The 15,372-nt window shown below is 39.3% G+C and overlaps 1 long non-coding RNA gene across 1 annotated transcript; it reads left to right on the forward strand.

The window, feature by feature from the left end:
* The first annotated feature begins 1,166 nt into the window (after nt 1-1,166).
* LOC128626983 (uncharacterized) lies at nt 1,167-12,806 on the forward strand. The gene is made up of 3 exons (XR_008391091.1): nt 1,167-1,289; nt 11,421-11,548; nt 12,052-12,806. It is a non-coding gene; the product is annotated as an uncharacterized LOC128626983 (long non-coding RNA).
* Nucleotides 12,807-15,372: the final 2,566 nt, after the last annotated feature.

The following is a 15,372-nucleotide window of genomic DNA, read 5'->3' on the forward strand; positions in this document are numbered from 1 at the left end:
TGGGGTCACTCAGTCAGTCTTACTTAGTTCCTGCTTCTGTTTTTTTTATCTCTGCCTGATCCAGCTTTGAAAATAAAGACTTTTCTCAGCTTGTCGACTCATTTTATCTTCTACTGGAAAGGATGAGAGAGTCATGGCTTGACTCTCATCCAGCCATGGGGTGCCAGGGGACCCCATGGCAGAGAAGTTGAGAGCACCAGGGAGTGAGACAGAGGGGTTCAATTTCTCCTTCTTGGAGTTGTTGGATTGAATGGAAAATGAGGGAATAGGCTATCCAGCTTTGGGTTCCATGTCTCCACTGAAGCCTGGCTGTGAGCCACCTGACTTCAATTCCTACCTTGTTAAAAGACTGTGATCAGAGAGTTGTGGGGAGGTGGTTCCAGGTAACCTAGCTATTTGTTTGTTTGTTGTTTTCACCTCAGGTGCTAGAGTATTTATTCTTGTACTGATTATTGTTCCTTCAGTGATGATTTGTCTTGTTCCATTTCCTGTTTTTGTTGAATATCCCTTCCATAATTATATCTGGTTGATCTAACCAGCCCATCTTACCACCATATTCATTTTTCCAGTTGATGGTTCTGTGGTTGCCAAGGAGCCTGAGATCACCTCACCCCGAGGGTCTAAATTAATCATTTTTGGTTCTACAGTCAGACTCATTTCTGTAACTACATTCAAGATCTCTTCTATCATCCTGCATTTTATTGGTCATATGGATCATGTGGAAGGCATGAATTTGTGTTAAAAAAGTAGGTATTATAACAGCAACTCCTAAAAGAAAATGGTATATTGGGTGGACATGTTATATTGAGATGTCTGGAGGAAACACAGGGTTTACTACAGTTACAATGGGCTAACTGCTGAAGAACTCCTGAGGGTCAGTTGACCCCACACAAATTTATTACTCATTCTGTGACATTCTGTTCCACTTTCTTGAATACCTGCCCTCCAAGGACCTGTGAGAGGAGAGCAGGAGGACTCTGCATAGAGTTTCCTATGGCAAGCAATACCCACACCCACATTCCAGAATGCAAGAGAGGCTGGGATAGTGGTTTGATAATAAACAGGAGAAGAAAATAGGTCTGGTGGGTTTTGTGTTCTCAGTCTATTATAGATCAAAAGATGTGTGCAATAATTCTGTCACTATTTCTTCATTTATGCAGCTTCACCTTTCCAGATCTTATTTCTTGGGCTGTCAGCTGTTGGGGTGTGACTTCAGAGCCCTAAGAGCCTTCTGGATTACTACATCTACAAACATTTTTTTGTGTAGTAGAAGTACTCTTCAAAAGTTGGTGAGTTTCCTACTCTCAGAGGAGTTCTCTAATCCAGCCCAGTCTTCAGAATCAGCCCCCAAATGCACTGTGACAGATAAGGACCATTTCAAAGACACTTTTCCCCTAGTGGTGAAGAAACCAAGAAGAGTCTGGTAGAAGCTGCTTGTCAGTGGGTTATGCAGCACCTGAGGATGTCCATGCCATCTTTGTAGCCCTTGAGGTAACCAGTGTGGTGTTAACAAAGTGCATGTGCACAGTCTTCTCTGAGCAACAGTGGGTGAATGAGTGAGCACACCTGCCCTCCACCACCCTTGGAAAATTAGAAAGTAGGGGGTGTTTACAGGAACCAGATGGTCATGTAACAATTATTTTCCTCAATATCTTCTGCTCATTAGCACCAGAAAGTGCCAACAGACATTCTCCAATTTGAACATGAATCTTGTGTTTTGCTTGTATGCCTGTCTTTTTCCAACAGCATCTTTTCATTGTAGACATTTATAAATACATACAGGCAAAAAGAAGAAATGAATAACTAACATAATCCTTTTTGCTTGTTTTTCTTCCCATCTTGACTGCTTTTGTCAAGGAGATAGTTTCATTCGTAGTTTAAATGTTAAAAGTAATACATAGCTGTGGTAATAATAAAAGCAACACAGGCATAGAAGTAGAAGGAGCAATAATGAATAGTAATAACTTTCTTTCCTCCTCTTTTTTTAAATTCAGGAGGGTGCCAATGTCAACAGGTTGGTGTGAACTTTCCTAGGTTTTTTCTTATAACTTTAAAGCAGGCATTGCTACCTCTCCAATACCATTGCATAAATTTAAATAGATGTATTTCTTCACAAAAAGAGAGGCCTGTGATATGTAATGTTCTGAGATTTTCTTTCCCATTTAAAAATATATTGTGGAAATCTTTCCAATTTAAGATATTTGGGCCTTTCTTACTCTTTTTACTGATTAAACAGTCTCTCATAACATATATTCACCATCCCATCAATGCTTATTTAGTTGCTTCTATGGTCTTCCTGTTACCTTATTTCTCATAAGGTAACAGCCACTTTTATCCTTAAGGATTTGTTCTAGAAGTGGAAATGCTGGATCAGAAAGTTTTATTTTTTGAAAAATATATTATATTGATTATGCTATTAGACATGTCCCAATTTTCCCCCTTTGCCCCCTCCATCCAGCACCCCTCCTTCTCTCTGGCAACCACCCCACCCTTAGTTCATGTCCATGGATCATGCATATAAGTTCTTTGGTTACTCCATTTCTGATACTGTTCTTTTTTTAAAAAATTTAATTATTGTTCAAGTACAGTTTTCTGTCCTTTACTCCTGTCCCAGCCCACCCCGTTCAGTGCTCCCCACCTCCATCCCATTTTCACCCCCCCTTAGTTTCTGTCCATGTGTCCTTTATACTTGTTCCTGTGAATCCTTCCCCTTTTCCTATGAACTTTCCTCTGGTCCCTGTCAGCCTGTTCTCTATTTCAGTGCCTTTGGTTATATTTTGCTTGCTCATCTGTTTTGTTGTTTAGATTCCTGTTAAAGGTGAGATCATGTGAAATTTGTCTTTCAATGCCTGGCTTATTTCACTCAGCATAAGACTTTGCAGTTCCATTCATGCTGTTGCAAAGGGTAGGAGCTCCTTTCTTTCAGCTGCACAGAATTCCATTGTGTAAATGTACCATAGTTTTTGATTCATTCATTTACTGCTGGGCACCTAGGTTGTTTCCAACACTTGGCTATTGTAAATTGTGCTGCTATGAACATTGGGGTGCACAGGTTCTTTTGAATTGGTGTTTCAGGGTTTTTAGAATGTAATCCTAACAGTGGAATTGCTGGGTCAAAAGGCAGATTCATTTTTAGTCTTATTAGAAAAATTCCATAGTGTTTTCCATAGTGGTTGTACCAGTCTTCAATCCCACCAACAATAAACTAGGGTCTCTTTTTGCTGACAACCTCATCAACACTTGTTGTTGGTTACTTTGTTTATGATGGCCATTCTAATAGGTGTAAAGTGGTATCTCATTGTGGTTTTAATTTGCATCTCTCTGATAGCTAGTGACATAAAGCATCTTTTCATGTGACTCTGGATCCTCTATATGTCCTCCTTGGAAAAGTGTCTGTTCAAGTCCTTCACCCACTTTTTAATTGGGTTGCTTGTCTTAGAGTGGAGTCGTGTAAATTCTTTGTATATTTTGGAGATTAAACCATTGTCTGAGGAATCATTGGCAAATACGTTTTCTCATGCAGTTGGTTCTCTTTTTATTTTAATACTGTTTTTGTTAGCCATGAAAAGCTTTTAATTTTGATGAGATCCCACTTGTTTATTTTTTCCTTGATGTTTGTTGCTCTCGGGGACATATCAGTAAAAATGTTGCTGTGTGAAATATCTGAGATTTTCCTGCCTATGTTCACCTCTAGAACTTTAATGGTGTAATGGCTATTACTTAAGTCTTTCATCCACCTTGAATTTATTTTGGTGTATGGTGTAAGTTGGTGCTTGACTTACATATTTTTTTTTTGCACATAGCTGTCCAGTTCTCCCAACACCATTTGTTGAAGAGGCTATTTGTAGTCCATTTTATGTTGCTACCCTCTTTGTCAAATATTAATTGCCCAAAGAGACTTTGGTTTATTTCTGGGCTCTCTGTTCTATTCCACTGGTCCATGTATCTGTTTTTATGCCAGTACCAGGCTCTTTTGATTACAGTGGCCTTGTAATACAGTTTGGTATCAGGTATTGTGATCCCTCCTACTTTGTTCTTCTTTCTCAAAATTGCAGCTGCTATTTGGGGTCATTTATGGTTCCATATGAATTTTTGAAGTGTATGTTCTATTTCTGCGAATATGTCATTGGTATTTTAATAGGTATTGCATTGAATCTGTAAATTGCTTTGGGTAGTATGGACATTTTGATGATGTTAATTCTTCCAGTTCATGAACATGGTATACATTTCCATTTGTTTGTGTACTCCTCAATTTCTTTCTTCAGTGTTGTGTACTTTTCTGTATACAGGTCTTTTACCTCCTTGGTTAGGTTTATTCCTAGGTATTTTATTTTTGTTTTTGCTATATTGAAAGGGATTTTTTCTTGCTTTATGCTTCTGCCGTTTCATTGTTGGTATACAAAAATGTCTTTGATTTCTGGATATTGACTTTGTATCCCGCTCTTTTGCCAAATTCATTATTAGGTCAAGTAGTTTTTTGGTGGAGTCAACTAAATTTTCCATATACAGTATCATGTCATCTGCAAACAGTGACAGTTTTGTTTCCTCCTTTCTGATTTGGATGCCTTTTATTTCCTTTTCTTGTCTCATTGCTGTGGCTAAAATTTCCAATACTATACTGAATAGAAGTGTTGAGGAAGACAACCTTGTCTTATTCCTGACCTAAGTAAAGAAGATTTTATTTTTTGCCCATTGAGTATGATGTTGGGTGTAGGTCTCTCATATATGGCTTTAGTATATTGAGGAATGCTTCCTCTATTCCCACTTTGCTGAGTGTTTTTATCATGAATGGGTGTTTTACCTTATCAAATGCCTTTCCCACATTTATTGATATGATCATGTGATTTTTGTCTTTGGTTTTGTTTATGTGTTGTAGTACATTTACTGATTTGGAAATATTGAACCATCCTTGAATCCCTGGGATGAATCCCACTTGGTCATGGTGAATGATCTTTTTAATGTATTTTTGGATGCAGTTTGCTAATGTTTTGTTGAGGATTTTAGTATCTATGTTCATCAGTGATATTGGCCTGAATTTTTCTTTCTTTGTTGTGTCTTTATCTGGTTTTGGGATTAGGATGATGCTGGCTTCATAAAAAGAGTTTGGGAGCCTTCCATCATTTTGGATTTTTTGGAATAGTCTGTGAATAATAGGGGTTAGCTCTTCTTTCAATGCCTTGTACAATTCTCCTGTGAAATCATCTGGTCTAGGGCTTTTGTGTGATGGGAGTTTTTTTATTATTGCTTCAGTTTCTTTTGCTTTATAGGTCTATTCAGGCATTATGCTTCTTCTTTGTTGAGTTTTGGAACATTATATTTTTCTAGAAATTTGTCTATTTCACTTAAGTTTTCAAATTTCTTGGCATAGAGTTCTTCACAGTAGTTTCTTACAATCCTTTGTATTTCTGTGGTGTCAGTTGTAATTTCTCCTCTTTCATTTCTAATTGTGTTTACTTGAGTTCTCTCTCTTCTTTTCTTAATGAGCCTGCTTAAAGTCTTGTCTATTTTGTTTATCTTTTCAGAAAACCAACTCCTGGATATATTGATCCTTAGAATTGTGCTTTTAGTCTCTATGTCATTTAATTCTGCTCTGATCTTGGTTATTTTTTTTTCCTTCTACTTGCTCTGAGCTGTCTTTGTTGTTGTTCCTTGAGTTCTTGTAGGGGTAGGGTTAGCTTATTTGTTTGAAATATTTCTATCTTTTTTAGGTAGGCCTGTAATGCTATGAACTTCCCTGTCAGGACTGCCTTTGCTGTGTCCCATAACTTATGGGTTGTCATGAGTTCATTTTTTTTTTTGTTTCCAGAAACTTTTAAATTTATTTCCTAATTTCATTCTCGACCCATTCATTGTTTAATAGCATGCTATTCAATCTCCATGATTTCGAGTGTTTTGGGTCTTTTTCCTTGTGGCTGGTTTCCAGGTTCACTCCCCTGTGTTCAGAGAAAATGCTTGGGATAATTTAAATTATCTTAAATTTGTTGAGGCTCGTTTTGTGTCCTATCATGTGGTCTATCTTTGAAAATATTCTATGTGCATTTGAAAAGAATGTGAATTTAGCTTCTTTGGGGTGAAGGGCTCTATATACATCAGTTAAATCCATTTCATCAAGGGCTTTGCTCAATGACACAATATCTTTGTTGATATTTTGTTTGGAAGATCTGTTTATTTTTGACAGTGGGTCATTAAAATTCCCAACTATAATTGTGTTGCTGTTAATATCTTTCTTGAAGTCCTGTAAGATTTTCATTATATATTTGGGTGCTCCTATGTTGGGTGCATATATATTTACAAATTTTTATGTCTTCTTGGTGGATTCTTCCCTTAAGTATTAAGAAGTAACCTTCTGGGTCTGTTTTTATGGCCCTTTTTTTGAAGACTATTTTGTCTTACATGAGTATTGCTACATTGGCTTTTTTTTCCTCTCTCTGTTTGCTTGGAAAATTTGTTTCCAGCCCTTTACTTTTAGTACATGTAGGTCTTTTGTCCTGAAGTGAGTCTCTTGTAGCCAACATATGTGTTGGTCATACTTTCTCATCCATTCAGCTATTCTCTGTCTTTTGATTGGAGCATTTAATCCATTTATGTTTAAGGTTATTATTGATAGGTACTTATTCATTGTCACTTTTATACCTGTGTTTCTCTCTCTCTCTCTTTCCCTTCCTTTTCTTAAAGCAGTCCTTTTAGTATTTCCTTGCAGAGCTGTTTTGGTGGAGGTGTATTCTTTTAGACTTCTTTTGTCTTGAAGCTCTTTATTTGGCCTTCTATCTTGATTGAGAGCCTTGCTGGGTAAAGTAGCCTTGTTTGCAGGCCTCTGGTTCTCATTACTTGGAATAGTTCTTGCCATTCTCTTCTTGCTTGGAGCGTTTCCATTAAGAAGTTAGTAGCTAACCTTATTGGGGCTCCCTTGTATGTTACTTTATTGTCATCCCTTGCTGCCTTTAAGATTCTCTCTTTATGTTGAAATTTTGCCATTTTAATGATAATATATCTTGAAGTGGGCCTCTTTGGGTTCCTCTTGTTTAGGACTCTGTTTTTCCTGGACTCGTGTGACTTTTTCTTTCATCAAATTAGGGAAGTCTTGCATCATTACTTTTTCAAATAGGTTTTCTATCTTTTGCTCTTCTTCTTCTTCTTCTTCTTCTTCTTCTTCTTCTTCTTCTTCTTCTTCTTCTTCTATTTCTATTATTCAGATATTATTACGTTTCATATTGTCTTGCATTTCTCTTAATCCCTCTTCATTCTTTCTGAGCCTCTTTTCCTTTTTTTTTGTTCTTTCTGGGTATTTTTTTCTACTTTGTCCCCCAACTCTCTGATCTGATCTTCTGCTTCATAAATCCTGCTTTCGATTCCTTCCACTGTATTGTTCAGTTAAGCAATTTTATTGTTCATTTCCTTTCAGCCCTTGCTGATATTTTCCATTTTCTTTTTCTTGTTGAAATAGTTTGTAGTGAATTCATTGTAATTCCCTGCAGTTCCTGGTAGCTCATTGTGAGCTCTTTGAACTTCCCGATAACCAGAGGTTTGAATTCAATATCTGATAGCTCACTTGCCTCTGTTTTATCTAGCATTCTTTCTGAGGCTTCCTCCTTTTCTTTGATTTGGAGATTGTTTCTTTGTCTTCCTACTGTTTGTGAGACTCTTCTTGTTAGCTTTAGCTTCTTAAACTGATTTGTTTTAGCTTTCTGGGTTTATGGTGTGCACTTCTGTGTTATACTACCTGTGAGTTTCAGTGGTGTAGTCTTCTTGATCTCCCCAGCTCACTGGTCTTGGGCTGTCCTTAATGTTGGCTCTGAGTTTGTCTTTGAGTTTTTGGGGGTTTTGGTCTTTCTTTTGTGTTTCCTTCCCAACAGCTGGTAAACTGATGGTCTCTCTGTCTGCCACTCATTTTAATTTGTTGTGCTGGTGAGGGTGGGTTGTGTTGATGGTAGTTCTTCTGTGTGTACAAGGTTTTGAGGATTCTTTTTTGCTCTTATTCTGGTGTTTTTACTGGGTAGGTTTCTCCACTATTTAGTTGTATTTCTAGATAGGTATTGGATTGATGTTTGTGTGGTTTCTATTCCCCCCCTTCACCTTCTTCTGTTGTTACCTGTTGGTGGTTCCTTTTTTGTTGGGTTACCTCTTCCAGTTGGTATCCTGGTGTTCACTGCTTCCACCTACTCTTTTTATTTGTGTGTGTGATCAGTTGGAGGGGGAGGCAAAATGGTTTATGACAGCATGAGAGTATTCTATGATATTTACAATAGCAGCCTGTAGTGAAGAGATAGGGGGTCTTTAGGCTATGTACAGTGTTAACAGTAATCTTCAATTTAACTAGCCACTTTTAAGAAAGGATGGACAGAAGATAAGGCTCTTGTTGGGGAGTGAAGGCTTGTGAGTTGGATCTAGAAAACAGTGAGGTTTTGGGAGGTCATATTCTGAGGTAAGGTGAGAGTGAAGGATAGTAAATAGGTGTAGTGTGTGAGCAAAAAGAGTTATTCACTATAGTAATAGAATTCAGGAAAATGTGAAGTGGGCTGATTTGGGAGGGGTGTTGTGAAGTATTTACATTTGTATAGAAGAGCTATTATTTATAATAAGATTAGAGCAACAATCATATGACAGAATCTATGTGATCTGGGTAACATGAATAGGGGCTATAGAACTTTGAGTAGTGTGCTAAAGGACCATAGAAAATTAGCAATACACTGTGGAGGAGAGAACAGAGGAAGCCTGTCAAATGATACAATATATCCAGCCAAGGGAAAGAAGACTATATAGACAGAGGAGGAATACAAAGATACTATTAAAATAAAAGGTGTAAGAATAATGAAAAAATAGTAATAGAAATATGCAGTAGCTTGTAGTTTCTCTGCTATAGCAAAGTGAGATTTGTCTCTGTTTCTACTGTTGGGATGTCCCCTCTTTGGGTCCAGCTCTGGTCTTTTTGCAGTTCCAAGTTTTTTGTCTCACTTGTGGGGAAACAAAAGGCAGGAGAAGGGAGGAAGAAGCAATAAGTTCAGAAAGAAAGGAAAGAGGAATAAAACAATAAAGACCAAAAGAGAGAAAGAAGATATTGAAAGATAAAACAATAATAAAATTAAGAAATAAAAGATTACTTAAAAAAAACAAAACAAAACACCTCTTGTTGTTTTCCAGCTGGCTGAACCGGTTTTTCTGGTCTTGCTGGCTGCAACAGACTGAGGGTCTTTCTCCCTCCTGGATGTGTACTCAGCCAGTCTCTTGAGCATTCTCCCAAGAGCTATCCTGGTTCTTCTCCCCAGCACCCCATGCAGGGGATCTAGGTCCTCTTCAGAGCAGTCTTTCCCTGGGAGTCATCTCGGTGGGCTGGGGTGCAGGCACGTGTGTGTGGCCAGGCTGCCTGGGTCCCACATTTGGGCGCAGACACTTTCCTCCAGTGCTATGGGGGAACACAAAGCCTTCTGCCCAACCTGGTGATAGCTGCTAGGCTGGGTGGGGAGTAGGCCAAGCGGCTGTCGCAGGAGGATACCCCAAAGAGTTTACTTTTCAAGAAATTTCTTCCACTCAAGCCTGCGAGCACAGCCCAATTCTCCAGCCAGACAGGTGACCATTGGAGTCGGAGCCTGACACTGTGCCTCTCAATTCTCCCAAGCTGGTGACCACAGACTCTGTGGGTGATCATGGCCCTTTGTCCTTATTCCCCTCTCTGCAACCTCAAGCAACCAGGTCTCTCCCGGTGTTGCCCAAACCTTGCTTGGCCAGGGAGGGAGGGAGCTGATAACCCGGCTCTCTCCCAAGGACCCTGTGGCAGGCCCTGGACTCCCAAAGAGTACTTGGTAGACCCACTGGGCACCAGGTGTAGGCCGAGACCGCCCTGATCCTGTCTTTGCTCTGGTCCCTGAGACCCTACTGTCCTGCAGCTGTCTCCTTACTGTTGTTTGCTTTTTCAGTGTTTGATACAATTTCTGGTCTGTTATTTTTATATATGCTGGGGGAACTGTTGGCTGTTTTCTCTGTTCCTCTGTAGATCAGCCAGATTTTTCTCACACATGTAGGGGGAGATGGAATCAGCTCCGTCCTACTCCATCACCACCTTTTCCTGATGTCTTCCTATACTGTTCTTTACACCCCCTGCCTATTCTGTAACTACCAATTTGTACTCCCTAATTTCTGCACCCTTTCATCCATTCTCCCTCTTTCCCCTCACAACTGGTAGCCATCCAAATGATCTCCAATCTGTGATTCTGTTCCTGTTCTGCTTGTTTGCTCAGTTTGTTTTTTAGATTCAATTGTTGATAATTGTGAATTTATTGCCCTTTTAATGTTCATAGTTTTGATTTTCTTTTTCTTAAATAAGTAAGTCCCTTTAACATTCCATATAATAATGGCTTGGTAATGATGAACTCCTCTAGCTTTACCTTGTATGGGAAGCACTTTATCTGCCCTGTCATTCTAAACGATAACTTTGGTGGATAGAGTAATCTAGGTTGTAGGCCCTTGCTTTTCATCACTTTGAATACTTCTTGCCAGTCTCTTCTAGCTTGCAAAGTTTCTTTTGTGAAATCAGCTGATAGTCTTATGGGAACTTCTTTGTAGGTAACTCTGTTTTTTTCTTGTTTCTTTTAAGATTCTCTCTTTATCTTTAACCTTTGGCATTTTAATTATGATGTGTCTTGGTGTGGTCCTCTTTGCTTTCATCTTATTTGGGACTCTCTATACTTCCTGGACTTGCATGTCTATTTCCTTCACCAAATTAGTGTTTTCTTTCATTTTTTTTCCAACTAAGTTTTTAATTTCATGTTTTTTCTCTTTTCCTTCCAGGTTCCCTATGATTTGAATGTTGGTATGCTTGAAGTTGTACCAGAGGCTCTTTAGTTTATTCTTTTTTTTGTATTCTTTTGTTTTGCTGTTCTGATTGAATGTTTTTTCCTTCCTTATGTTCCAAATCTTTGATTTGATTCTCAGCTTCATTGTTGATTCTCCATAAGTTTTTCATTTCACTTAGTGTAACCTTCATTTCTAATTGGATCATTTTTATGCCATCAAAGTACCCAGTGAGTTCCTTGAGCATCCTAATAATAATGCTTTGAACTCTGCATCTTATAGATTACTTATCTCCATTTTGTTTAGTTCTATCCCTGTATTTTTTTAAATCTATTCTTTCATTTAGGCCATGTTTCTTTGTCTCCTCATTTTGGCAGACTCCTTATATTTGTTTCTATGTAATAGGTAGAGCTGTTTTGATGTCCTGCCTTAGTAGTGTGGCCTAATGTAGAAAAGCCGCTGTTAATCACTTAGGCGAACCTGTAAGTGAAATGGGGCAGGGCCTTAGGTAATTGCCAGGCTGGGGCAACCTGTGTGAACCAGGTTGATGGAGTTTCATATATGGTGTTGACACTCTGTGGTTCCGTGTTGAGAAAGGCTCAGAAAAGAAACAATGGCTACTGCTTGGCTTCTAGAATTTTGTCCAGGAGGAAGCTGTACTCTGCACTCACCCTGATACCAGACACTTCAGTTCCTCCCTGTATGATACTGGTGCCCTTCAAGCTTCTGTCCTGGTGTTGGAGCCCAGAGGAAGTGAGTCTGAGTAAGTCTTAAGTCTGTAGTGGGCCCTTTAAAAGGAGATGCCTGAGAATCCCACAGTTTCTTCTGCTTCCCCGCCCTCCACTGTTTTTTACAGCCAGAAGTTATGGGGACTTATCTTCCTGGCACTAGAACCCTGGGCTGGATGCTCTGATGTGGGGCTGGGATCCCTTACTCCTGAGATATCCCTCCTGATTTTTATCTATCATGTATGGGTGTGGAACTGGTCCATTCTGTGTCTCCACATCTCTGACCCTCCTATCCATATTAATGAATGTGACTTCTTTAATTCCTTGGTTGTTCAACATCCATGCAGTTACTAATTGAAAAACTATCTCCTGGTGGCTCTGAATGATAGTTATTTTGTAGTTTAGTTGTAATTTTTGCTGTGGTTTTTCGAGGGGGTGAGGGGGTGAGTTTTGTTTACCTAAACCTCCATCTTGATCAGAAGTCCTTGATCAGAGAGGTTTTTTTTTTAATTTTTTTATTTTATTCATTTATTTTTAGAGGGGAAGGGAAGGAAAGAAACATCAATGTACGGTCGCTTCTGGTGCATCCCCTGCTGGGAACTGGCCCCTGCTGGGAACTGGCCTGAAACCCAGGCATGTGCCCTGCTGGGAATTGAACTGCGATCATCTGCTTCGAGGGCCTGCGCTAAATCCACTGAACTACACCAGCCAGGGGATCAGAGTTTTTTAGCAAGTTTTGCCAATTCACATCCTGGAAAATTGCAGTAATTAATCTTCCTGATCAGAATGTATGAAATACCTGTTTTTCTACACTCTCTCCAACAGAGGTTGTTACAATATTGAAAAACTTTGCCAACCTGATTAATGAAAAGTGATGCCTCAAGATAATTGTCTTGACTTGAATCCATGGATACTGGCAAGGTTAATCATTCTTACATGTTGTAGACAGCTCTGCCTGATTTTAGAAATTGTATCTCTACCCCTTGTGGCTAAGGGTGAGAGACGACCTCTGGAATGCCAACTGCAGGAGACAAAGCCTGCCTCTGGTAGCAAACACTGCCTCAGTTCCTCTCCCTGCTTGGTCCAAAGCTTGGTCAGAAGTCAGTGATGGGCAAGACCCCTCACAGCGGGGGGGGGGGCAACCTAAGCCAGACTCGATCACTTGGGAGGCCTTCATGGAAGGACTCAGGGGGCTGCAACAAAGAGCAATAAACTCTCGCCCCCCAGCTTTGACATGACCCGAGTCTCCATGTTCTCTGGAAGAAGTGCTTCCTGGCCCTAATCCTCTTAAGCCTGAATACCTGATGGGGAGAGGTGCAGCTCCTTGCCTTGCTAGAGCATGTCCTGGGGAAAAAATCTGGCACCACAAAGACTTGCTAATAAACCTGTGAAATCTGCTCTGCTAAGAGTGCTTTCATTCATATGATAAGGGTTATATGAGAGGAATATGAGAGGAAATGAGTATGTCTCCTAAAGTTTCTGCAACTCTTTTCCTGACAGACACTGACTCAGACTCTGAAGCCCTCATATTTCTTTGAAGTGTTATCTACTATTTGATCCTTGCTGCCCTGTATTCCTGTGTATTACAACCCAGTAAAAGACTACGGAAGAGGGCACTCAGGGCCTTTTTCTCCTCAGAGAAACTGACCACAGCCCACTTCTCCATCCCAAGCAGATCCAGTATGTCTCGGTCATTATTCATTCACTTGTGTCTGTGGCACCAGGGGGCCTGCAAAGAAGTCACCCCCATACTTACACATGGTGATCAATTTAGTTAATTGACCATTTCCACACTTTTTAAAAGTTAATTTGTAGGCATATATGTACTCTGCCAATTGTGTAGTCATTACGTAAGAATAGTTTTCAGTCTAGCTTTTAAAAATATTTTGTTTACTGTAAAGAATTATTGGCATTTTAAATTAAAAATTATCAATATTTCCCTACATAGCTTATGTGTTTTCTACCATGTTTAGAAAAGCTCTCTTATCATTGATTTTTAATCTTTGCTTGTAAACCTAGAGACTACATCTGTATTTATGCTGGGCAGTAGAGTCTCACTGTCCTGCTTCTCAGTGTTATCTGCTGATCTGCACAAGGATAGTGCAGCTCATAAGGTGGACTGCATCCTGATGATTGTTCTCTGTTAGGCAAATTAGGAAGTAACCTCATTTTGATTTTTTTCCACAAGACCAAGCTACTGGGTTTGGCTGCCCCATTCGCTGGTGAATTCTTGCAAGCTTTTCCTAAATAAAATAATCTATGGAGTAGGTTTCTATACTGAGGCTTTTTGGAAAATTCATTGATTTTGGGGGGGAAACCATTCTTTTTTTTTTTTTTTAAATAAGAGAAGAATGTCAGACTGATGAACCAGGCAAAGTCTCATATAATCTGTGAATTCATTCTTTCAAATTTCTCTTTGATTTGGCAAAAGCATGGATTTGGTGATAATATGAATTCAAGTCTGGGTCCTCTCTGCATCCTGCCATAGGTGGCACAAGCTGAACGAGTGGTGGACAGCGGTCCCTTTTACATCCCCTTTCCCACTTATGGCCCACTGTCCTCCCATCTACAAAAGGACTTCAGCTTAGGCAAAGGTTTTATCAGTGTTCTTTTTTTTAATGTAACAACATGATTGTAGGAAATCTTCACTGCACTGACACACAATCAGTGATGCATCTATTGCTGTTACAGTGGGGCCAGGATTCTCACAGCAGTCCCAGCTTCGATTCCTTGATTCAGTGACTCTTGTCCACCTTGAACAATATTGCTTGTGACAGTCATGATCTACTGTGCTTAGTGTTCACTACATCATTTTTTTAATTTACTCCCTTCCCCTTGAGCATGACAAAAGCTAGCAAGATAATCGGATAGAAAAAAGCACTCCTCTTTTTATCCCTATAAGAACCACTGGCTTGAGAAGAAAGGTAAAATGGCCTTTGAGAGAGGAGTCCACCATTCTCCAAGGTCATAGCACCTGAATAAACCTCTTTTTTTTTTTCACACCAGCACCTGGCTCATTAGTTTGACTTTTAAAGTGGCAGGTAGCTAAGCCTACTTTGTTTAGTTACATACTCATTAATAGGTGACTAGAAGTAAATTGACAAAGAGTTTTGAAAAATTGAATTCCATTTTACTTAAAGGGCTTGTTAGATATCTAAACAATGATATCAATATGTTTATTTATCAAAATAAAATAAAATAATTATAAACAGTGTAATCAACAGTGTCACAGAAAAAATGTGTGTTCTGCTAATTTTTCAAGTTCGAAAGTGTACACAAGTAAACAATATATATTTTTAAAGATGTATATGTTAGTAAAATTATAAAAGAAAAATAAGGAAATTATGACAAAACTACACATTTGAGAAATATAATGTAAAGAGAGAATCAGCCAAAGGATTCGTCAGATGGCAGATGGATGGGTGGTAGAAACAGATGTGATAGATGATTCATAGATATATTCTATCCATTGTACTGGTACAGAAACTGGAAGATAGGGATGCTAACCTGTCCAAGATCATGGAGTTAGAAAGTGGCATAGCTGGGGTTCAAACAGGTTGGCCTGACTCCCAAGCTCATCATTTTCTCTGGGTACCATGAACCAGTCATCATGAAAACCATGTGTAAAGAAGAGCTAATCTGGAGTTAGCTCTTTATGCAGTTAGAGTGGAGAGCGAGAAAAGGAGATGGCTGGGCAGATAGGGTAGGAAGGATGACCAGTTCCCAAGATGGAAACTGAGCAGTGACTGGAAATGTAGGAAGGATACTGGGTCGAGTGTCATCTGTGAAGCCTGTGTGGGGGAGTACTTAAAAATGTCAAACAGAAGAGTTGGCATGGGAATTCTGCTATGGAATGCAG

This window comes from Artibeus jamaicensis, unplaced genomic scaffold (genome assembly GCF_021234435.1).
Source record: "Artibeus jamaicensis isolate MK-2021 breed Jamaican fruit bat unplaced genomic scaffold, CSHL_Jam_final contig_264, whole genome shotgun sequence".
Taxonomy (NCBI): domain Eukaryota; kingdom Metazoa; phylum Chordata; class Mammalia; order Chiroptera; family Phyllostomidae; genus Artibeus; species Artibeus jamaicensis.